Raw genomic sequence first — 24,033 nt, forward strand, 5'->3', positions numbered from 1 at the left:
TGAAGAATATTTGCATGCACTTCCATTTCTACCCATGTCATACGTGCCAACACACCTGTCTCTGCAAGATGACTCACATTTTTTTAAACCACATACAGCTTTATTTTTGCTGTCTTCTCCCTAAAATTGCCTCCAAATCAATGCAAGAGGAAAACATTTCTCCTCATTATTTTTTAAACGTCCCTCTTTTTTGCTTCCAAATGTTGCCATTATGCTGCAGATGATGTTTTACTTCCCTGTGCTCACTGGTATGAGCAAAAAACAAAATGCTTTTTTAATTGTACAAAAACGTTTTAGAAAATGAAAAAATATAAAATATAATTTACCAATTAATTAACAAAATAGAAAAAGTCCAATTAAAAAAATAAACATCAGTGAAGTTATCATCAGAGATATAATATCATTATTAAACTGCTATCTCATTGCTCAACAATTTTGGTTGGACGCACAAAATAGCTGCCAGCGAGTGCCACATTGTCATCAACAGCAACACTGAGCAGGCAGACATACATTTGGAACGAAGAAAAGACTTGCAGGCCTATAGAGAAAGCAAAGCACATTGGTTGCCTAGTGCCTACACAAAATGCCCTCCAGACACATGGTCACAACAGGAAGCTGGAGGCCTAGAACAAAGAGCGCATGCAGGCCTATGGCAAAAGCACACTGGCTTGATATACAATATGGCAGCCAGCCACATTGTCAGTCACAACAAGAAGCTGGAGGCCTGGAACAAAGAACGCATACAGGTCTATGGAAAAAGCAAAGCACACTGGCTGCCTACACAAAATGGGAGTCCAGCTATATGGTCACAAGAGTAATCTGGAGGCCTAGACAAAGAACGCATGCAGGCCTATAGGGAAAACACACCGGCTGCCTACATGAAATGCCCGCCAGGCACATGGTCACAACAAGAAGCTGGAGGTCTAGAACAAAGAATGCATGCAGGCCTATAGGGAAAGCACCTTGACTGCCTACACAAAATGCCAGCCAGCCACATGGTCACAACAAGAAGCTAGAGATCTAGAACAAGGAACCTAAGCAGGCCTATAAGGAAAGCACACTGGCTGTCTACACAAAATGGCTGCCAGTCAAATGGTCACAACAAGAAGCTAAACGCCTAGAACAAAGAACACTTGCAGGCCTTTGGCAAATGCATACTGGCTGACTACACAAAATGGCCTCCAGCCACATGGTCACAACAAGAAGCTGGAGGCCTAGAACAAAGAACCCATGCAGGTCTTTGGCAAAAGCACACTGGCTGCTAACAAAAAATGTCCGCCAGCCACATGGTCAGACGTTGGAGGTCTGGAACAAAGAATGCATGCAGGCCAATTGCAAAAGCACTCTGGCTGGGTACACAAAATTTCCACCAGCCAAATGGTCACAACAAGAAGCTGGAGGCCTGGCACAAAGAACTCGTGCATGCCTATGGCAAAATCACACTGGCTGCCTACACAAAATGTTCGTCAGCCACATGGTAACAACAAGAATCTGGAAGCCTGGAACAAAGAACGCATGCAGTCATATGGCAAAAGCTCACTGACTGCCAACACAGAATGGCCGTCAGCCACATGGTGACTCACAAGTCACAACAACAAGAGGCCTGTAAAACAAACAGCAGATGCAAGCCTAGGGACAGTCCACTGACTATACAAAATGGGCCCTGGCCGGTGGCCACATAACATCTGGAACAAAGCCAAATGGTGGCCTATGGCAAACACATAAACACACATACTGGCCAGATAAACAAACAACACCAGTTTTTCAACTTAATTGTGAAATTTCAAATACATAAGTCCTTAAATCCAATGGGATATGCAGCAGCAGACACAAAGAGTGACCCTTTCAGCTCCAAATCCAAACGAAACGTGACCCGGAAATGGACAAAGCACTGGGAAGAGCCTGCTGGACCGGAACATGAAGTTAGAGACTTTGGGACACGTCCTTCAGGGTTTCAAAAATTTGTTAAAACACCGCCAAATGTCAATTCAAGGAGGATTTGAACTCTGAATTGTTGTGAAGATGTTGATGACTCTCGAGGAGAAAATCTTCCCCAGATTGCAGCTGTGGTAGATCCTGCACATTCGGGATCGCGTACAGCAGAGAACATCTGCCGGAAGTTGCTGGCGTGCACAAATGATTAACCCTGGGCAGTGAACTACGCTACGCTCTCGGAGTTTGCGTAGTTTCGGTAACTTCGCGGTTTGCGTAGAACGCGTAGTTACAGAATACTACACAATCAGCAACGTAGAGTAGCTGTTTTTCTTCTTTGCGCGTTCAATATACGTTCTCGCGCGTGCGGTAATGACTTACCAAGATTCTGCGTTCGCCGACGAGATTTCCTATCCGTTCGCGTGCGCCGCGAGGTTTGGAATCCTGTCGCACGATCCCGCGAGAGTGTGCGAATGTGAACACGTCATTCGGATGAGCGATCTGACTTCCGGCCGCAGTGTTGGTAAGATCGCGATCCCGAGCATGCAGAAACTACAATCTGGCGAAGAATATCTCTCGAGCATCATAAAACCTTCTCAAAAATGATCATTTTGGCTGTAGTTTTTTGTGCAAGGAGTCCTTTTTCTTTTTTTACTTTTTTTCCAAAAGGAAGGAAGTGCCTCTGAGTCTCCAACTTCCTGTTCCTGCCCAGCAGGCTCCTCCCAGTGCTTTTCACTTTCATTTAGATTTGGAGCTGGAAGGATCACTTGTTATGTCTGTCTGCTGCATCAAATCATTGGATTGGATTTGAGGAGTTTTGGATTTGAGATTTTGTTATGTTATGTTATTTTAAAACCATTTATAGAGCGCACAGCTGCCCCAAGTAAGTTTACAAGTAAGTTGTAGAATTGGTGTACTTGTTTGTTTCATTGGGGCTTGTTTGTATCTACATTTTATTTGGGATTTTCATCGTTTTTAAAATGTATTGTTGTGGGTGGCCTGTAGTTTCAGTAGGTGCCTAGTTGTTTTTCTTTGAAATTTCAGCCAATAGGCCCAGAGGTACCCATGGGTGCATGTTTCTGTGGTGTCTGTTGAATTTAAACATCATGTAGTGCATGGATGGCATTGGATTGAATTGCTAAATGTGGTTTTTGGGGTGTATTTCACTTTTTGGGTGTGTGTGTTAATAAATAAATACCTTTGTTGGATGTGTGTGTGTGCTTGCTGTGTACCTTTCCAACCTTTCGTAGCCCTGTTGATTTTCGTTTTTGCATTTTTATATTAAAGTAGTGTTGTTTAGCAGGCCTCCTTTGTCTGGTCATATAGGCCTGCTTGAGTTCATTGTTTGCCATGGCCTGTTGTGACTGACCATCCATGTGGCTTGGGGCCATTTTGTGGTGGTAGTTAGTAGTGTGCTGCTTTTTCCATATAGGCCTGCATGTCTTTTCTTTGTTTCCCTTGGCTTCTGCTTATTTTTGTTGTGGCCTGGCCATGTGGGTGGCAGCCATTTTGTGAAGGCAGGCAGTGTGCTTTTGCCATAGGCTTGCATTGTCTGTCTTCCATTTCTTTTTTGTTGTGGGTGGCTAGCGGCCATTTTGTGGAGCCATCCTGGCAGTGTGCTTTTGCCATAGGTCTTCATTCATTGTCTGTCTTCACTTTCTTGTTATTGTAGTTGGCCTGGCCATGTGGGTGGCGGCCATTTTGTGGAGTAAGGCAGTGTGCTTTTGCCATAGGCTTGCATTGTCTGTCTTTCATTTCTTTTTGTTGTGGGTGGCTAGTGGCCATTTTGTGGAGCCATCCAGGCTGTGTGCACTGCTTTTGCCATAGGCCTGCATTCATTGTCTGTCCTCACTTTTTTGTTATTGAGGGTGGCCTGGCCATGTGGGTGGTGGCCATTTTGTTGAGTAAGGCAGTGTGCTTGCTTTTACCATAGTCTTCCAAGCTTGTGGCCTAGTCTGCCAGTAGACCCAGAGGTAGTCATCATGGGTGCATAAAAACTGTTTCTGTGTTGTCTGTTGAATTTTAACATTAGTTATGACATGGATGGCATTGGATTGAATTGCAGAATGTGGTTTTTCTGGTGGAATTTCAGTTTTTTGGTGTGTGTTAAATAAGTAGGCCTTTTCAGCCAGTAGGTAACCCTGGGCGTTCAGCTCACGTAGTTTTGGCAACTCCGCACTGCGCAACAACGCGGACTTACACTTTTTTCTTCTTCGCGCTCAATATGCGTGTTCGCACACGCGATAATGACTTTTTGTGAAGATCGCGATGCCGAACACACAGAATTTGCAATCTGGAGAAGAATATCTCTCGAGCAGAATAAAACCTTCTCGAAAATGATAATTTTGTTCATTTTGCTCAAAAAACTCCTCAGGTTGTCATTTGGCTGTAGTTTTTTGAGCAAGGAGTCATTTTTCTTTTTTTACAATTTTTGTAAAGAGGAAGGAAGTTCCCCAGAGTCTCCAACTTTCTGGTTCTGTCCTTTGTCTTCACTTTCTTGTTATTGTGGGTGGCCTGACCATGTGGGTGGTGGCCATTTTGTGAAGCCAGGCATTGTGCTTTTGCCATAGGCCTGCATTGTATGCCTTGTCTTCCTTTTCTTGTTGTTGTGGGTGGCCTGGCCATGTGGTGGCGGCCATTTTGTGGGACCAGCCACTGTGCTTTTTCCATAGGCCTCCAAGCTTGTGGCCTAGTCTGCCAGTAGGCCCAGAGGTACTCATCAATTATCATGGGTGCATGAAACAACTGTTTTTGTGTTGTCTGTTGAATTTAAACATCATTTAGGGCATGGATTGCATTGGATTGAATTGTAAAATGTGTTTTTTTGGGGGGGTTCACTCTTTGGGTGTGTGTTAGGCCTTTTTAGCCAGTAGGCCCAGAGGTACTCATGGGTGCATGAAACAACTGTTTCTGTGGTGTCTGTTGAATTTCATTTAGGGCATGGATGGCATTGGATTGAATTGCAAAATGTGTTTTTTTTTTGGGGTGTATTTCACTTTTTGGGTGTGTTAAATAAATGCTTTTTTGCATGTGTATGTGTGGTTGTTGTGGTTGTTGTGTAACTTTCCAAGCTGTTTGTAGCCATGTGGATTTTTGTTTTTGCATTAAAGCAGGCATCCTTTGTCTGGCCATATAGGCCTGCTTGAGTTCATTGTTTGCCGTGCCTTGTGCCTGTGAGTGACCATGTGTCTGGGGGCCATTATGTGGTGGTAGTTAGTAGTGTGCTGTTTTTGCCGCATAGGCCTGTGTGTCTTTCCATTGTTCCTCTTGTCTTACAGCTTCCAAATCCATCCCCATTGCCAGCTGCAGCTCCCAGATGCTGCATCCATCCCACATGATGCACAAATTTAGGCCTAACAGGCTCCACTACATTTTTGTTTTTGTTCTTTGCTATTCTTATTCTTCCTGAGTGTACACAGTACACCAGGAAAGCCCTGGCCTTGTTGTCAAAGTCTCATAAATGGTTAATACTGTTGTTGTTTACTGAGTTACTAAAATTTAATAATTGTGACCACCATACACTAAGTTATATATTATATTAGTTTGATTGTACTATCGTTTGACTGATGTTCTTCTGGCTTTTTTGCTTTTAGGTGCACAAAAGACTGAGGAGGAGGTGTGTCATCATCGCCTGTTGTGCTGCCAGACAGACGTCCTGCTGCTGTACACAACGTGATGTGTGAGTGACCTGACCAGACATCTGCAACTTGTGCAACTGAGTGCTGCTGTCATCTGAAGAAGATGCCCAAAAAGAAAGCAGGTACCAGGTCCTCCAGTACCTAGAAAGTTGCTATTGAGAAGCAGGAACAGAAGAAGTAAGTGACACTTAAGTCTGGTTTGCCGCCCAAAACCTTTTTTGGGAAACCAAAAATGATGCCTGCAGCAGCGGTGTCTTGGGGGTGTCTGGGGGGCAAGCTGGGGGCAGCACCTCCGCATCAGTGGGCCCAACCCACCAACCCAGGCCCAAGCACATGAGTGTGGAAGAGGTAGCCAGCCTAATGGTGGAAACCAGTAATGCTGAGCCTGAGATAAACTTATCGCTATCTCAAAGCAGTACCCAATTAACGCAGGAGGAAACACAGCAGATAAGTGGTCAACAACAACAGCTGCAACCACCGCCCGCAATAGTAGTTGTTGTTCCTCCCGAAGTAGGGTCAGTTCAGGAAATTGAGCCTCATGCAGAGGAAGAAGAAGAGGCAGCCACTCATTCAGAAGATCCATTGTCTTCCAAATCCCCAGCAAGAAAAATTAGGGTTAGTCCATCAAGTTCTTCGCCAAGCACCCCTTCTGATGATCTAGATGCCACTTGGAAGCCACAAACTGAGTCTGAGAGGGAGACATGTCCCAAGACCAGGCTAGGGAAAAGGAAGGTTCCAGAAAGCCTTACACTTATGGAGGTCGATGAAGAACAGCAGGATGATGATGATGAGCCAGTCATCATGAACATCACTCCAGGCCCCGAGGAGATGGAGACCAACATTATTACCCTATCCAAAATCGCTGCGAGGGATGTAGCATGCATACCTCCAACACAGGTAACACCAACACCACCTACAGCTTCCATATTTGCATTAGCAAAGGCCCGGCAGCGACCTACATCCAGCACAACCACCACCTCAGTAGAAGTAGGTAGTGGTACAATACAGAGTCAAATTCAACGCACACCCTCCAGTTCATTCGGCATTGGAAGTGGCACCTCCAGCAGGAGGCAAAAGTTAAGCTCCCCAGTTTGGGACTTCTTTACGGTTAGCGAAAAGGAGGAGAACATTGCTATATGCTCCATTTGTAATACCTCTGTTAGTCAGGGTAAGCTTGATACAAACTACGGTACCGGAGGCCAAATAACCCATCTGAAAAAACACCACCTGATCGACTGGGAGGACCACCTTCGCGGCATAAACACTGCAACCATTGGTGTTGATGCTGATAAACGAGTAGAAGATCCGATCATGGTGGAAGAGGAAGGACAGAGAGACATTCTCTCTGGTAGTGGTACACAAAGTAGCCCTGTCCCCAGCAGTGCAGTGTTATTGTTGCCCACATCTTCAGCAACATCTCAGTGGCACAAGAGTAAGAGTCAGCTTGAGACAGCAAGGAGTACCGCAATGAAAAAAAGTGTGTCGTTGAGCCTAAGAGAAAGGAAAACCATGCACCCTACCATAATCAGCATGTTTAGGGGGGAGGGGCAGTACGGACGCAACCACCCAATAGCACGATTGTACAATGCGAAGCTGGCTAAAATGTTAGAACTGGACCTTCTCCCTTTTTCTTTTGTTGAAGGGGTGGGTTTTCTGGAATTTCTGACAGCCATCTGCCCAAAATGGCAGGTTCCCAGCCGCTACTATTTTGCCAGAGTTGCTGTTCCAGCACTACATCACGACATGCTGGAATTGCTTGGAAAAGCCTTGAAGCAGAGTGCTGTTCAAAGTATCCACATGACAACAGACACGTGGACCAGTTGCCAAGCCACTGATTACATGTGCATCACTGCACACTGGATCTCTTTTGTGGGGGTTAGAGAACAGATATCTTTTGGTGTTGACGCTGCTGAGATTTTTCATGCCACTCGCAAACATGACCGGTAGCCATGTTTGCCATGGAGAAATCTCATACTGCTGCAATAATTTTGGATGAGTTTAACAACAAGGTCTTTGAGTGGCTGCGCCCAAGAGGTCTTAACGTTGGTTTTGTTGCCACGGACAATGGCAGTAATGTAGTTAGGGCCATGAAAGATGGTGGCTATTTCAGGGTCCTGTGTTTAGCACACTGCATTAACATTGTTTTTCAAGACATTCTGACAAATGAATGCAAAGTCAGCAACTTACTGGCCACCTGCAGAAGAATATGCACACAATTCAGCCATTCTTTTAAAGCCCGGAAGCAGCTGAGGGTCATTCAGCGTGAGCATAAAATGCCAGTCAAAGCACTCATCCAGGAGGTGCCAACACATTGGAACTCAACTTATTACATGCTTGATCGTTTGTTTGAGCAGTACATACCACTCAATGCTTATGTCATGCAAATATTAGGGGATCCTATTGTGAGAGGCATGACCGATGAGATGGGCCAATGGGACCTCGTTAAATGCCTGACAGAGATACTACTTCCTTTTGAGGTCTTCACACGTGAAGTCAGCAGGCAGGACTGTACTTTGGGCCAAGCTATCCCATTGTTGCACATGCTAGAGCAACAGCTGAAGGAGGTGTCTGAAACGCACGCAGGTGTGGATGACAAACAAGATGCATATTATTTGGCGGACTCCTTAGCCATTCACTTAGCTGTAAATACAAGGATTCAAAATAACATTTAGTCACATCCACATTACATTACTGCCACAATGTTGGATCCACTGTATAAAGTATTTCTGAACAGTAAGGCAGTAATTCCTTTTTCAGAAGTGGACGTTGCCAAGTACAAGACTTTGATAGCTGAGCAAGCCATTGAAATGAATGGCTGGTAATTAGAGGCCCCCCGCCCCAGGCCAGAACAAGTACTACAGGGCATCGAGAGTCAAGTTCTACATCAGAGCCAGAGGGCAGTGCGTTTGCCTCCCAGCAGTCACCGACACCAACACTACCAATAACATCAACAACAGCAAGAACAGGATCATCCACAGTCCAATCGGCAACTGATTGGTTTCTACGGCAGGGGTATGGTAAGTCCAGTGCTGATGCAAAGGCAAAAGATAAACAGTGGTTCCGTTGGGTGAAAAAATTACTTCATACATTAGGCATAGTCAAGCGTTATTCAGATGATATACGATATTCCAACGTAAGCAACACAAAGAACAGTTCGTGTATAAATCAAATTCTTTATATACAAATTACGTCATTCATATATATATATGCATCACTTTTTTCTGAAAGGCCGTCAAGCAATAGTGAAATAATAAACGTGACACAGTGAATAATAATAAGTGCTCAGTGACAATGTGCGTGATATGTACAATATTTTAAAATCTCAAGTATTTGAAAATGGCCAGCAGATTAAATATTTATAGTAACGCTGCGTGATGGGAAAGTTCCTTTTGGCGCAGAGTCTATGTACTGGTACACATAAAAGTCGACGTTTCAACCCTTGTGCTGCGCTAATGTAAGGTCAGTATGGGTCTTCCTCAGGACAAAAAGCAAACAGTGACGGCCTGTGGGTAGGGTGAAGACTTAATCAGGAGTGTTGCTAAAAACAAAAATGGAACTATGGGCTAAGGTGGCAGGCAACTCACCTTGTTGCGAATGAAATTTGAATTCAAAAAGGGCCCTTTGTGAAGATGCCAATCCGGTGAGGTCAGGACTGCAAACGGATGATTACGTTGTGGGGGCCTACAAGTAATTCACGTGGCAGATTAATCTCTATCTGCGATACTTAAAAATGTAGTTATAATGTAATTATAATGAAAAAGCGACAGAGGTGCTCACCTCAGAGGAATATCCGATGAGACACAATTCGGGTATCAATCGGTGCTTTGGCAAAAATATCTAAAAGTAGTGCAGTCTTTTAGAATCAATGTGAAAATTGATAGATGCTATGGAATTAAAATTAAATTATACACTGGGACAAGCTCACCTCTTTCAATAAGAATTGCTGTCTCTATTCACGGCGCTGTAAATTGGCGCGGCAGGCAATATTTCCTAGCTCAGCTGGAGCGGCGAAAACTGTTGAGAATTATATGTGAATTAGAAGAGTAGTGCGTCAGGTGCACTAAGTCATTTGATCAGGCAAGGATCAAGGACGCTGATTAAGTGTTCGGTAGTTACCTCCCTGAGACGGCAGGCAAGGAGTCCGAGCTCGTCTGTGGTATGCGGCAGCAGAATTTGGAATGAGTCAGCGCGGGTAGATAAGACAGCGTCCGCGTGTACGTAGCACGTTGCTGGTAACCTAGCAACAAATGATCATGACGCCAGGGTGCTCGGGGTGCCGTCACGCGTTGCCATGGTAACAGTGTGAAACCAGGGAGAGTGACGCGGTGCGAGTCAAGCACTGCTGTCAAAGTCAATGTTAGGTGAATGTAGAAAGTGTCGAATTGGTTCAAGAACGAATCTTACAGGGAGACTGCTGTATTCAAGTGAGGAATTATAGGTTTTCCTGAACAAAGTTTCATTCGATGTAGCACGTGTAATACATAAACATAGTACTGATCGGCATACATGTAACAGACTGAATTACAATAAACATTTGTTTTGAAAATAGCATAATCCGTTTTTCAAATATTAACAAAATAGAGTCAAACACTGGAGTCTCAAGAACAGTTGAAATTGCTCCAAATGTGCCACTAAATAGGGCTTAACTTATGAGCATTTACCAAGCATACAATTTGGAAACCTATGTGCGAGAGGTGTGTAGAATTCGTAAGGCAACATGGTGCACGTGTAAGGACTTAAGATGGCCACCGATACAAAATGGAACCCACGTAGTGATGTGAAATATCGTATACACAGTGCATTCATAGCTAAAACGTTACACAAAGCACTTGTACATACCGCATTAACCATTTGCGGTTCACTATTACCGGGATAGACAGGGGTAGGGCCCTGCCTCCTACGCGGTCCCAAATTCTAAAGTACGACAGACCCTCCTTTTGCCCTTACATAGGCAATAACTATACTCATTTCAATCCGAGTCTAGGTCAATATTCACGAAGCACAGAATACAAACTTACATTTTATTAGCAATACTCTGCAGAGAAGTCCAATCAGATTGGCCCCCTAAGATGTCTGCAGAGGGACTGCCCCCCAACAGTCTACAGTGAGTAATCATTCCTCCAGAGAAGCCTCCAACCATGCCCACCATGGAAAACTACCGGCCTGGGCCGAACATAAACAAAGATGCACAGTAGGATGAGCTACCACCTGCCAGATGTGTACATGTTATCTGCTACTCAAGGCTATGGCGCTGAGTCTCAGCATCTACTAACGTGAGAGCAGAAATGACACAGTCGGATAGGTATGCGAGGGCAGAATGGCCTATTCATTAGTGAGTCAAGAATCAGCCTTGAACAGAAGAGAAAATAATAACGAAGTTCAGTGTTCTGCTGAGGCAAGCAATACTGAATAATGAGGCCTAGCTCGGGCACAGCCTAATCAGTCTAATAGGGATTACGAAATACAAAATGGAGTCACACTCGCTAACTGAAGCTTTGCACTTTACAGGGATAACTCAGTGGGTTGCACATTGTGAATACAAATGGCGTACATTTAGCCACACACTGCTAACCTAATATAGCATGAAAAGAGTGCGTTGCAGTGATGGGATTTTCAAACCTAACGGCTGGTGGGTGGGACAAAGGGAAAAGCTACTCTGCCAGGCAGGTGGGAAAAAGGGAAAAGGCAACTTTGGCGGGTGGGAAAAAGTAAAAGGCCACTCTGATGGGCAGGAGGGATAAATGGAAAAGGCCACTCGGGCTGATGTAAAAAATGGAAAAGGCCACTAGGGCGGGTGGGTGTGAAAAAGCCTACTTGGGTGGGTGGGTGTGAAAAACGCTACTCGGGCAGGTGACTGGGAAAAAGGCCACTAAGGCTGCTAGGAAAAAGAAAAAGGCCACTTGTGCGGTTGGTTGGTTGGTTCAAAAGGAAAAGGCCATTCTGGCGGGCAGGTGAGAAAAAGGGAAAGGCCACTCTGGCGGGCGTGTGTGAAAAAGTAAAAAGGCCACTTGGGTGGGCTGGTGGCTAAAAGAGAAAAGGCCACTCTGACAGGGCAGTGGGAAAACGGCCACTTGGGTGGGTGGTTGGAAAAGATGCAACTCGGGCATGTGCGTAGTGAAATGGCCACTCGGACGGGTGATTGGGAAAAAGGCCACTTAGGCGGGCAAATTGGAAAAAGGCCACTCAGCCAGGTTGTTTGGAAATAGCTACTCTGGAAGGTGGTTGGGAAAAAGGCCACTTGGGCAGCTGGGAATAAAGAAAAGGCCACATGGACAGGTGGTTGGGAAAAGGGCCACTCGGGAGGTGGGTGAGAAAAAGGTAACTCATGTGGGTGGCTGGGGAAAAGGGAAAAGGGAAAAGAACATTTGGGCAGCTGTGAAAAAAGAAAAGGCAGGCGGGTGGGAAAAAGTCCACACTCAAAAAGACCACTCGGAGGGCTGGTAGCAAAAAGGCAACTCGGGTGGGAAAAAGGCCACTGAGGAGGGTGAGTGAGAACAAGGCAGTTCACGCGGGTGGCTGGGGAAAAGGGAAAAGAACATTTGGGTGGCTGGGAGAAAGGAAAAGGCAACTCGTGTGGGAAAAAGGGAAAGGCCACTCTGGTGGGCGGGTGAGAAAAAGGCTAAAGGCCACTTGTGTGGGCGGGTGTGAAAAAGGGAAAAGGCCACTCTTAAAAAGGGAAAGGCCACTCTGGCAGGTGTGTGCAAAAAAGGGAAAAGGTCACTCGGGCAAGCGGGTGGGAAAAAGGAAAAAGTCCACTCGGGGGGGAGGCGGGTGAAAAAACAGGAGAAGGCCACTCGGGTGTGCAGTAGGAATAGGCCACTTGGGAGGGTAGATTGGAAAAAGGACACTCAGCCAGGTGGGTGAGAAAAAGGGCCACTTGGTCAGCTGGGAAAAAGGAAAAGGCCACTAGGGCAGGTGGGTTGGAAAAAGGCCACTCAGATGGGCGGGTGGGAAAAAGGCCACTTGGGTGGGTGGAATAAAGGCTTCTTGGGCGGGTGCCTGGGAAATAGGCCACTCAGGCGGGTGGGTGAGAAAAAGGCCACTCAGGCAGGTGCATAGCAAAAAGGGAAAATAAAATTTGTGCAGCTGGGAAAAAGAAAAGGTTACTCTCAAAAGGGAAAGGCCACTCTGGCGGGTGTGTGTGAAAAAGAAAAAAGGCCACTCGGGTGGGCAGGTGTGAAAATGGGCAAAAGCAAAAAGGGAAAATAAAATTTGTGCAGCTGGGAAAAAGAAAAGGTTACTCTCAAAAGGGAAAGGCCACTCTGGCGGGTGTGTGTGAAAAAGAAAAAAGGCCACTCGGGTGGGCAGGTGTGAAAATGGGCAAAAGTAACTCAGGTCAGCGGGTGGGAAAAGGGAAAAGGCCACTTGGGCGGGTGGGAAAAAGGCCACTCGGGCAGGTGGGTGAGAAAAAGGGGAAAAGGTCACTTGGGAAGCTGTGAAAAAGGAAAAGGCCACACGGGGTGGGCAGGTGGGAAAAATGCCACCACGGGTGGCTTAGAAAAAGGGAATAGGACATTTTGGTGGCTGAGAAAAAGGAAAAGGCACTCGGGCAGGTGGGAAAAAGGGAAAGGCCACTCTGGTGGGCAGGTGGGAAAAAAGCAAAAGTCCACTCTGGCAGGAAGGTGTGAAAAAGGGAAAAGGTGACTCAGACGAGCGGATGAGAAATAGGGGAAAGGCCACTCGGGTGGGCGGGTAGGGAAATGGCCACTTGGGTGGGTGGTTGGGAAAAAGGCCAATTGGGCAGGTGTGTGTGAAAAAGGCCACTCAGGCGTGTGTGTGTGAAAAAGGCCACTCTGGCGGGCCGCTGTAAAAAAGACCACCCGGGCAGCAGGGAAAAAAGATAAGGCCACTCAGGCAGATGGGTGGCAAAAAGGAAAAGGCTACTTGGGCAGGCGGGTGGGAAAAAGGGATAGGCCACTCTGGCTGGGGTGTGAAAATGGGCAAAAGCCGGGAAGGAGGGTGGGTGTGAAAAAGGCCACTCGGGCGGGGGGGGGGTGGGTGAGGAAAAGGCCACTCAGGCAGGTGTCCAGGAAAAAGACCATGTGGACAGGTGGCTGGGAAATAGGGAAAAGGTCACTTGGGTGGCAGAGAAAAAGGAAAAGGCCACACTGGGTAGGTGGGTGGTAAAAAGGGAAAGGCCACTCTGTCGAAAGAGTGTGAAAAAGGAAAAAAGGCACTCGGGTGGGTGTGAAAAAGGGAAAAAGGCACTCGGGTGAGCGGGTGTGAAAAAGGGGAAAACAACTTGGGCAGGTGGGTAGAGAAATGGCCACATGGGTGAGTGGGTAGGGAAATGACCACTCGGGTGGGTGGTTGGGAAAAAGGTCACTCAGGTGGGTGGATCTGAAAAACGCCACTCGGGCAGGTGGGTGTGAAAAAGACCACTCTGGAGGGTGGGTGAAAAAAGGCCACTCGGGTGGGTGGGTGTCAAAGAGGCCACTTGAGTGGGTGACTGGGAACATGGCCACTTGGGTGGTGGCTGGGAAAAAGGCAAAATGCCACTCAAGGAGGTGGAGAAAGGAAAAGGCCACTGGGCAGGCGGGTGACAAAAAAGGAAAAGGCCACTCGGGCGGGCAGGTGGAAAAAAGGGAAAGGCCACTCTGGGGAGCGGGTGTGAAAAAGGGAAAAAACCACTCAGACGAGTGAAGGCCACTTGGGTGTGCTGGTAGGAAAAAGGCCACTCAGGTGTGTGGGGGTGAAAAATGCCACTAGTTAAAAGTCCACCCGGATGGGTGGTGGGGTAAAAGGCACCAGGGAAGGTAGGTGAGAAAAAAGCCACTTGGTCGTGCTGCTGGGATGAAGGCTACTCGGGCTGGTGGCTTGGAAAAATTGAAAAGCCCACTCGAGCAGGTGGGAAAAAGGAAAAGGCTAGTCTGGCAGGCAGGTGGGAAAAAGGGAAAAGGCCACTCGGTCTTAGAGGAAAAATGGAAAAGGCCACTCTGGTGGGTGGGTGGGAAAAAGGGAAAAGGGCACTTGGGAGGGGGGTGGGAAAAGCCACACTTAAAAAGGGAAAAGGCCAACCAGGTGGGCGGGTGGGGAAAAGATCACTTGTATGGGTGGGAGGAAAAAAGGCAACTTGGGCGGGTGGTTGGGAAAAGGCCACTCTGGCGGGTGGTTAGGAAAAAGGCCACTCAGACGGATGGTTGGGAAAAACGCCACTCAGGCGGGTGGGTGTGAATAGGCCACTCGGGTGTGTGTGTGTGTGAAAATAGCCACTTGGGCGGGTGGGTGTAAAAATGCCACTCGGGTGGGTTGGTGTGAAAAAGGCCACTCTGGCGGGTGGGTGTGAAAAGGCCACTCAGGCGGGTGGGTGAGGAAAAGGCCACTCAGGAAGGTATCCAGGAAAAAGACCATGTGGGCGGGTTGCTGGGAAAAAGGGAAAAGGTCACTTGGGTGGCTGAGAAAAAGGAAAAGGCCACACTGGGCAGGTGGGTGGTAAAAAGGGAACGGCCACTCTGTCGAGAGAGTGTGAAAAAGGGAAAAAGGCACTCGGGCGAGCGGGTGTGAAAAAGGGGAAGGCCACTCGGGCAGGTGGGTAGAGAAATGGCCACATGGGCAAGTGGGTAGGGAAATGGCCACTCGGGTGGGTGGTTGGGAAAAAGGTCACTCAGGTGGGTGGGTCTGAAAAAGACCACTCGGGCAGGTGGGTGTGAAAAAGGACAATTGCGAGGGTGGGTGAAAAAAGGCCACTCGGGTGGGTGTAAAAGAGGCCACTTGAGTGGGTTACTGGGAACATGGCCACTCAGTGGTGGCTGGGAAAAAGGGAAAATGCCACTCAAGGAGGTGGAAAAAGGAAAAGCCACTCATGGGAAAAAGGAAAAGGCCACTTGGGCGGGCGTGTTGAAAAAAGGGAAAGGCCACTATTGAGAGCAGGTGCGAAAAATGGAAAAAAACACCCAGACGAATGGGTGGAAAAAAGGGAAAAGGCCACTCGGGTGTGCTGGTAGGAAAAAGGCCACTCAGGTGTGTGGGGGTGAAAAATGCCACTCTTTAAAAGGCCACCCGGATGGGTGGTTGGGTAAAAGAAACCAGGGAAGGTCGGTGGGAAAAAAGCCACTTGGTAGTGCTGCTGGGATAAAGGCTACTCGGGCCGGTGGCTTGGAAAAATGGAAAAGGCCACTCGATCAGGTGGGAAAAAGGAAAAGGCTAGTCCGGCAGGCAGGTGGGAAAAAGAGAAAAGGGCACTTGGGAGGGGGGTAGGAAAAAGGAAAAAAGCCACACTTAAAAAAAGGGAAAAGGCCAATCAGGTGGGCGGGTGGGGAAAAGACCACTTGTGTGGGTGGGAGGAAAAAAGGCCACTTGGGTGGGTGGTTGGGAAAAGGCCACTCTAGCGGGTGGTTGGGAAAAAGGCCAATCTGGAGGGTGGGTGTGAATAGGCCACTCGGGCGTGTGTATGTGAAAACGGCCACTTGGGCGGGTGGGTGTAAAAAGGCCACTCGGGTGTGTCAGTGTGAAAAAGGCCACTCTGGCGGGTGGCTGCGAAAAAGACCACTCGGGCAGTTGGAAAAAAGGAAAAGGTCACTCTGGCAGATGGGTGGGAAAAAGGAAATTTCCACCTTGGCAGGCGGGTGGAAAAAAGAGAAAGGCCACTCTGGCGGGCAGGTGTGAAAATGGGCAAAAGCCACTCAGGTGAGTGGGAGGAAAAGGGGAAAAGGCCACGCTTAAAAAGGGAAAATGCCACTTGAGTGGGTGGTTGGGAAAATGTCACTCTGGTAGGTGGGTCTGAAATAGGCCACTCGGGTGGGTGGGTGTGAAAAAAGACACTCTGGTGAGTGGGTGGAAAAAAGGTCACTCGGGCAGGTGTGTGTCAAAAAGGCCACTTGAGCGGGTGGCTGGGAACAAGGCCACTCAGGCAAGTGGAAAAATGAAAAGACCACTCAGGCGTGTAGGTCGGAAATCAAAAGGCCCCTCGAGTGGGTGGGTGGTAAAAGGCCACACTTGTGATTGGTTGGAAAAAAGGCCACTCGGGCAGTTGCGCAGTGAAATGGCCACTGGCACGGATGTCTGGGAAAAAGACCACTAGGGCGGGTGGCTGAGAAAAAGGGAAAAGGTCATTTGGGTGGCTGAAAAAAGGAAAAGGTCACTCTGGCAGATGGGTGGGAAAAAGGAAATGTCCACCTTGGCAGGCGGGTGGAAAAAAGGGAAAGGCCACTCTGGCGGGCAGGTGTGAAAATGGGCAAAAGCAACTCAGGTGAGCGGGAGGAAAAGGGGAAAAGGCCACGCTTAAAAAGGGAAAATGCCACTTGAGTGGGTGGGTGTGAAAAAAGACACTCTGGTGAGTGGGTAGAAAAAAGGTCACTCGGGCAGGTGTGTGTGAAAAAGGCCACTTGGGTGGGTGGCTGGGAACAAGGCCACTCAGGCAAGTGGAAAAATTAAAAGACCACTCAGGCGTGTAGGTTGGAAATCAAAAGGCCCCTCGAGCGGGTGGGTGGTAAAAGGTCACACTTGTGATTGGTTGGAAAAACGGCCACTCGGGCAGTTGCGCAGTGAAATGGCCACTGGCACGGATGTCTGGGAAAAAGACCACCAGGGCGGGTGGCTGAGAAAAAGGGAAAAGGTCATTTGGGTGGCTGAAAAAAGGAAAAGGCCACATGGGGCGGGAGGGTGGTAAAAAGGGAAAGGCCACTCCGGCGGGTGGGTGGGAACAAGGGAAAAGGCCACTCTGGCAGGCGTGTGTGAAAAAGGGGAAGGCCACTCGGGTGGGTGGGAGGGAAAAAGTCCACTCTGGCGGGTGGTTGGGAAAAGGCCACTCAGGCAGTTGGTTGAGAAAAAGGCCACTCTGGAGGGTGGGTGTAAAAATGGCCACTTGAGTTGGGTGTAAAAAAAAGGCGACTCAGACAGGTGGGTAAATACAAAGGCCACTCTAACAGGTGGGATGGAAAAAAGCCGCTATGGTGGGTGGGTTGGTGGAAAATGGGCCACTAGGGTGGGTGGCTGGGAAAAAGGGAAAAGGCCCCTTGGGCAGCTGGGAAAAAGGAAAATGCCACTCGGGCAGGTGGGTGAGAAAAAGGGAAAGGCTGCTCTGCCAGGCAGGTGAGAAAAAGCCACATTTGGGCAGGTGGCAAAAAGGCCATCATAGAAAGAAACTAATGCTATCTTGATGAGTCTAGGCATCATGTCTGTTAGACCCGGTTAGACCCGGCCTCGTAGCATGGCTCTTCCTGTCCTCGCACTACCTAACCTGGTACGATGGGACCCCAAGCACACGGCCCAGCCGATCCTTTCCACCAGAACACACACACGCGACCCGGGCCTCCCCGTCCATGGCCTCTCTCCTTTCGGCCACCCCGGGCACGCGTGCCCCCTTCATGCACCAAGATGGCCGCCCGGCCCCAGCACAACCCGGGCCTAGAGGCGCCACTCCGGCTGGAGGACATCACGCTTCCAGGGGATGAGAGAGGGAGGAGCAGTTTCTATCGCACCTCTGAACTCCCCTGGGACGATGGGTTTCGATCGGCCCTCCGGCCTCCCTGAGGGCTGGCTCCACGCCTGCTGGGTGTCTGGGACTCCTCCCGACCCGGCCCTGAAAGGATCAAAAGACAAAAAGACAATGGCAGGAAATCTTGACAAACGACCCCCAGGTGACAAGACCCCTGCCTGCACAGACTCCGGACATCAAAGAGGGGTCGACCTATAACAAGGGGTGCTCTGGGACTGTCCGGCAGATTCGCCTTGGAACATCTGAGCCCTGCTGAGTGACTCGCGGCTCCCCGAAGATCGTAAGACCTCCGAACTTGTGCTTGAGCCCTGCTGAGTGACTCGCGGCTCCCCGAAGATCGTAAGACCTCCGAACTTGTGCTTGAGCCCTGCTGAGTGACTCGCGGCTCCCTGAAGATCGTAAGACCTCCGAACTTGTACCTGAGCCTGCTGAGTGACTCGCGGCTCCCTGAAGATCGTAAGACCTCCGGCCTTGTGCTTGAGCCCTGCTGAGTGACTCGCGGCTCCCTGAAGATCGTAAGAACTCCGAACTTGTGCTTGAGCCTGCTGAGTGACTCGCGGCTCCCCCAGACTCTCCTTGGTCCCGCCGGACCCCACGACGACAAGCGTATCCCCCAGCTCGAGGATTGTGAGCTGTGCGCCGGGTACGCTCCTGCATTTGATCCATATCCCCCCAAAGACTGTCCCGCTACCTCCTACCCCCGCCAAGACTCTGTGAGCCCACGCTCTGCTTGTAAATATCTGCCTTGCCGATCATAAAGATCCTACCCCTTCGATTTGATAAAGCTTGAATCCTAAGAACCCTCGGTGTGGTGTCTCTTTGTCGTGTGGTGCCGAGTGTACGATCCTAGATACGAGATTCCTCCCCTGCGGAGTCTCCCGCCAGTGCCCGTCTACGATACTTTGAGGGTGGGTCTCAGGACAGTCAGGGCCCCCTCCGGGCCCCTCTGAGGTCGCCTTCTAACATTGGTGGCAGCGACGGGATTCGGGCCCATAACCTAGAGATCGTACCGTGAACGACTGACGCACTACCGACAAAGATGGCAGAAGGAAGCGCCATGAGCCCCGCAGAAACCAACACCAACAGGGTGGAACAACTAGAAGAATACACGCACAAAGAACTGAAGCAATTCTGCAAAGAACTTAAAATCGCTACCACCGGTCTCAACACCAAAGAAGATTTGCAGAAAGCACTGAAAGCTTGGGTGGATGCCGGGGCCTCCCGCCCAGAAGGCATGGGGGAGCGACACGACGAAGCAGAACCCACCCAAGGCGAAAGCAGCAGCAATCAGGTGCGAGGCTTCGTGCCAGACGGGGGCCTGTCCCCGGAAGAACTCGCAGACAGAGAGAGAAGTCGCAATCACGAACTCGAGTTAGCCAAACTCAAAATCGAAGGCGAATTGAAATTAGCGGAAAAAAAGCTAGCAGTAGAACAAATGCGCGTACAAGGCGAATTGGAAGAGAAGAAGCTCCAACGGGAGCACGAAGGAAGGAAGCTCCAACTAGAGCACGAACGCAGCTTGAAGAGATCGAGCTCAAAGCCAGAAACGAGGAAGGGAGGCCCCCGGGGAACCGAGAGGCGGCCTCCCCGGCGGAACAGAAGGTCCACATCCCCAAGGACGTGGTCAAAGAATATTATAAAAATGATGACATTCAACAATGGTTCAGGGCCTACGAGGTCGCCATGACCTCTCATCGGGTCCCGCAGAAGGACTGGGGGGCAGGGCTGTGGGGACGGTTTCTGAGCGAAGGAAGGGACACCCTGCTCGACCTACCCCTCTCCCTGCAGACCTCCTACAGCCACATGAAAGAGGCTCTCCTCACTAGGTACGGCCTCACCCCAGAGATGTACCGTCAGCGATTCTGGGACTGCAGGAAGATCCCGGGCACCACCTGGGTGGAGTATGTAAACTTTTTCAGTCGGGCCTTCGATGGGTGGATCAAGGGCAGCAAGGTCACCACCCTCGAGAAACTCACCGACCTCATGTTGTGGGAACACATGGCGGCAAACTGCTTTGTGGAACTACGCCAGCATCTGCTCGACAGCAAACTCACCGATCCCCGGAAGCTGGCTGTGGAAGCAGACCGCTGGACCAACACCCGGGTCCCCCGGAGCATTGTAGGAGAATACCCCCGAGCCAGTCAGGGACCACCCCGCCAGAGAGGGGGAGGGAACCAGGGAGGACAGAGAGAGTCCCAGTCGAGTCCCCCGAAGGCCCAACCTCCACCTTTCCCGGCGCCCCCCCCACCAGTCTCCGGACCCCCCGGGAGACGGGGGCACCGGGTAACCATCACTTGTTTCCGTTGTCAGAGGCCCGGGCACTACGCCAATGACCCGGAGTGCCCCATGGCCCCCCAGGTCCCCCCTGCTGCAAACCCTGCTAGACAGATAGCCAACGTAGCCCTGGGGGAGGAGGTTGAGGACACCGGGGAGTGGGAACCCGCAGCTATGGCCCTAGTATCCCTGGGAGATAGAGAGATGGTCCCTGGTAGCCTCCTGCCCTCCAAAACGAAGAAGTACGGGCAGCTCGTCAAGATCAATGGCCACCAAATAGAAGCCCTGCGAGACACCGGGGCCAGCATCACCAGTGTCCTCAGGCACTTAGTCCCCGAGGAGCAGATCCTACCCAACGTCTTTTGCCCCGTAATTTCCGCAGATAATAGAGAGAGTATGTGTCAGGTAGCCCTGGTGTCGTTTGAGTGGGGAGGGGTGATAGGTAAACTGAGGGTTGCCGTAAGAACCTCCCAGCCGGTCGACTGCCTCTTAGGGAACGACCTGGAGAGTTCTCCCTGGAAGTACGTCGAGCGCAAGGCCCACCTAGGGATGATGGGACTCCCCGAGTGGGTGTGCGCCACCACCCGATCTATGTCCGCCCGACTCACCCCCCTGGGGGAATTCGAGGACCCCCCGACCGAGGGAGTCAGAGCACTCCCCGCCGAGGGTCCTCCCGTCCCCCCATCGGGAGGGTCAGTCGCCAGCGACGAACCCTCACCGTCCGACACCACCCCGGTCCCCGAGTTAGACGATCTGGCCGAATTGGCCCCGTGGCGCCACGAGGGCGGGCCCACCCGGGAGGAGTTCTGCCGGGAGCAAGCCACCTGTCCTTCCCTGGTCGGACTGCGGCACCAGGCCGAGGGCCAAGCCGCAGGCGACCAAACCGGAATGCACCGAGTTTATTGGGAGAATAACCTCTTGTACAGTGAGCAGAAGTCGGTGGAGCTAGGATCCGGCCGGGTGCTGGTGGTACCCCTACGCTTCCGAGACTTCCTCCTGGGCTTGGCCCACGACGTCCCCCTTGCCGGCCACCTGGGTCAAGACAAAACCTACAGCCGTCTCGTGACTCACTTTTACTGGCCTAGGATGAGAGCAGCTGTAGAAGCCCACTGCAAGTCCTGTCCCACGTGCCAGGCTAGTGGGAAGAGTGGGGGGAAGCGCAAGGCTCCCCTCCAACCCTTCCCGGTCGTCAGTACCCCATTCGAACGAGTCGGAATCAACATCGTGGGGCCCCTGGATCCCCCCACCTCCCAAGGTCACCGTTTCATCCTGGTCCTAGTGGATCACGCCACCGATACCCTGAGGCGATCCCCCTACGCACCGTCACGGCTCCCGTGGTGGGCCGAGCCCTGATGGGAATCTTTTCCCGGGTGGGTTTTCCCCGCGAGGTCGTGAGCGATCGCGGCACTAATTTTATCTCAAAATACATGACGTCCCTGTGGCAACAATGTGGGGTGTCCTATAAGTTCACCACCCCGTACCATCCCCAGGGGAACGGCCTAGTAGAAAGGTTTAACCGGACTCTGAAAGGGATGATCAACGGCCTAGAAGAACCCCTCCGGCGTAAGTGGGACGTCCTGCTCCCCTGCCTCCTGTTCGCTTACCGGGAAGACCCACAGAAGTCCTTGGGGTTCAGCCCGTTTGAATTACTGTATGGACACCCCGTCCGAGGTCCCCTCAGCTTGGTTAAGGAAGGGTGGGAGGCAGCACCCCAGACCACCCCACGAGATGTGTTCCAATACGTTCTGGCCCTCCGGAACCAGACCAGGAAGTTCCGAGAGCTGGCCGAGGCCAACCTGGAGGCAAGCCAAGAAGAGATGAAGCGCTGGTACGACCAGAATGCCACTCTGGTCGAGTTCCAGCCGGGCCAGCAGGTATGGGTCATGGCCCCCGTGAAGCCTGGCGCCCTCCAGGACAAGTGGACCGGGCCCTTCAAGGTGATTGAGCGGAAGAGTCCAGTCACGTACTTGGTGGACGTCCAGTCGCCCCGGGATCCCCTGCGGGTCCTACACGTGAACCGCCTCAAGCCTCACTTCGTGCGGACAGAACTGAGCCTCCTGCTGGCCACCTATGACGGGGCCGAAGATGAGTCCGATCCCCTCCCGGACCTCCTGTGTGTCAAGGAGAAGGATGGCTCCGTGGAAGGAGTGAACCTCTCCCCATCCCTCACTGACCAGCAAAAAGCGGACTGTCGCCAGCTCCTAGGACAATTCTCCGACCTCTTCTCCCTGATTCCCCGAGTCACCGACTGGTGTGTCCATGACGTGGACATCGGGGACAGCCCGCCAGTAAGATACCGAGCCTACCGAGTCCCTGACCGGGTCCGGTCCTGCATTCAAGCTGAAGTCTCGAAGATGTTGACCCTGGGGGTGATCGAGCCATCCGATAGTCCCTGGGCCCGCCCCGTGGTCCTAGTTCCGAAGGCAGCGGCCCCCGGTGTCGCCCCCGAGCTCCGATTCTGCGTGGACTACCGGGGGCTCAATGACGTCACCCGGGCCGATGCCCACCCCATCCCCCGAGCCGACGAGCTCATTGACCGACTCGGGGCGGCCCGGTTCCTCAGCACATTCGACCTCACCTGCAGATACTGGCAGATTGCGCTCACAGAGGAAGCCAAGGAGCGGTCCGCCTTCTCCACCCCAGATGTGCATTATCGCTTCCGCGTAATGCCCTTCGGAATGAAAAATCCCCCGGCCACCTTCCAGCGACTGGTGAATAGGGTCCTGGCCGGGATGGAACAGTTCAGTGCGGCCTATCTAGACAACATCGCCGTTTTCAGTTCCGGATGGAGTGAGCACCTCCAGCACCTCCGGAGAGTGCTAACCGCCCTGCGCCAGGCAGGCCTCACAGTAAAAGCCAGCAAGTGCCAGATTGGGCAAGGATCAGTAGTCTACCTGGGGCACCAGGTCGGGAGCGGTCAGGTCGCCCCTCTACAGCCAAAGATCGACGCCATCCTAGCCTGGGAACCACCCACCACCCAAACGGAGGTCCGAGCCTTCCTGGGCCTCACTGGCTACTACCGAAGGTTCATCCGGGGGTATGGCAGCCTGGTTGGCCCCCTCACCGAACTTACATCCAAAAAACAGCCCAAGAGGGTGCAGTGGACGACTGCCTGCCAGGAAGCGTTCGATGCCCTAAAGAAGGCCATGTGCACGGCCCCCGTCCTCCAGGCTCCTGACTACTCCAAGGAGTTTGTAGTCCAGACCGATGCCTCCGAGCATGGCATTGGAGCCGTCCTGTCCCAGGTGAATGACCAAGGCCTAGACCAGCCCATCGCCTTCCTCAGCCGGCGGCTGTTGCCCAGAGAACAAAGGTGGAGCACCATTGAGCGCGAAGCATTTGCCGTAGTCTGGGCCCTCAAGAAGCTGCGCCCTTACCTGTTTGGCACCCATTTCAAAGTCCAAACCGACCATCGGCCCTTGCGATGGCTCATGCAGATGCAAGGAGAAAACCCCAAGCTACTGCGGTGGTCAATCTCCCTCCAGGGTATGGATTTCACCGTAGAACATCGCCCTGGTACGGACCACGCCAACGCTGACGGCCTCTCCCGGTTCTTCCGCCTCAGCGAAGAGAACCCCCCAAGATGATGGGTAGTTCTCTCCGGCTTTCAGCTGGGGGGACGCGTGTTAGACCCGGCCTCGTAGCATGGCTCTTCCTGTCCTCGCACTACCTAACCTGGTACGATGGGACCCCAAGCACACGGCCCAGCCGATCCTTTCCACCAGAACACACACACGCGACCCGGGCCTCCCC

The sequence above is a fragment of the Triturus cristatus genome, chromosome 1_2 (genome assembly GCF_964204655.1).
Source record: "Triturus cristatus chromosome 1_2, aTriCri1.1, whole genome shotgun sequence".
Classification (NCBI taxonomy): Eukaryota; Metazoa; Chordata; class Amphibia; order Caudata; family Salamandridae; genus Triturus; species Triturus cristatus.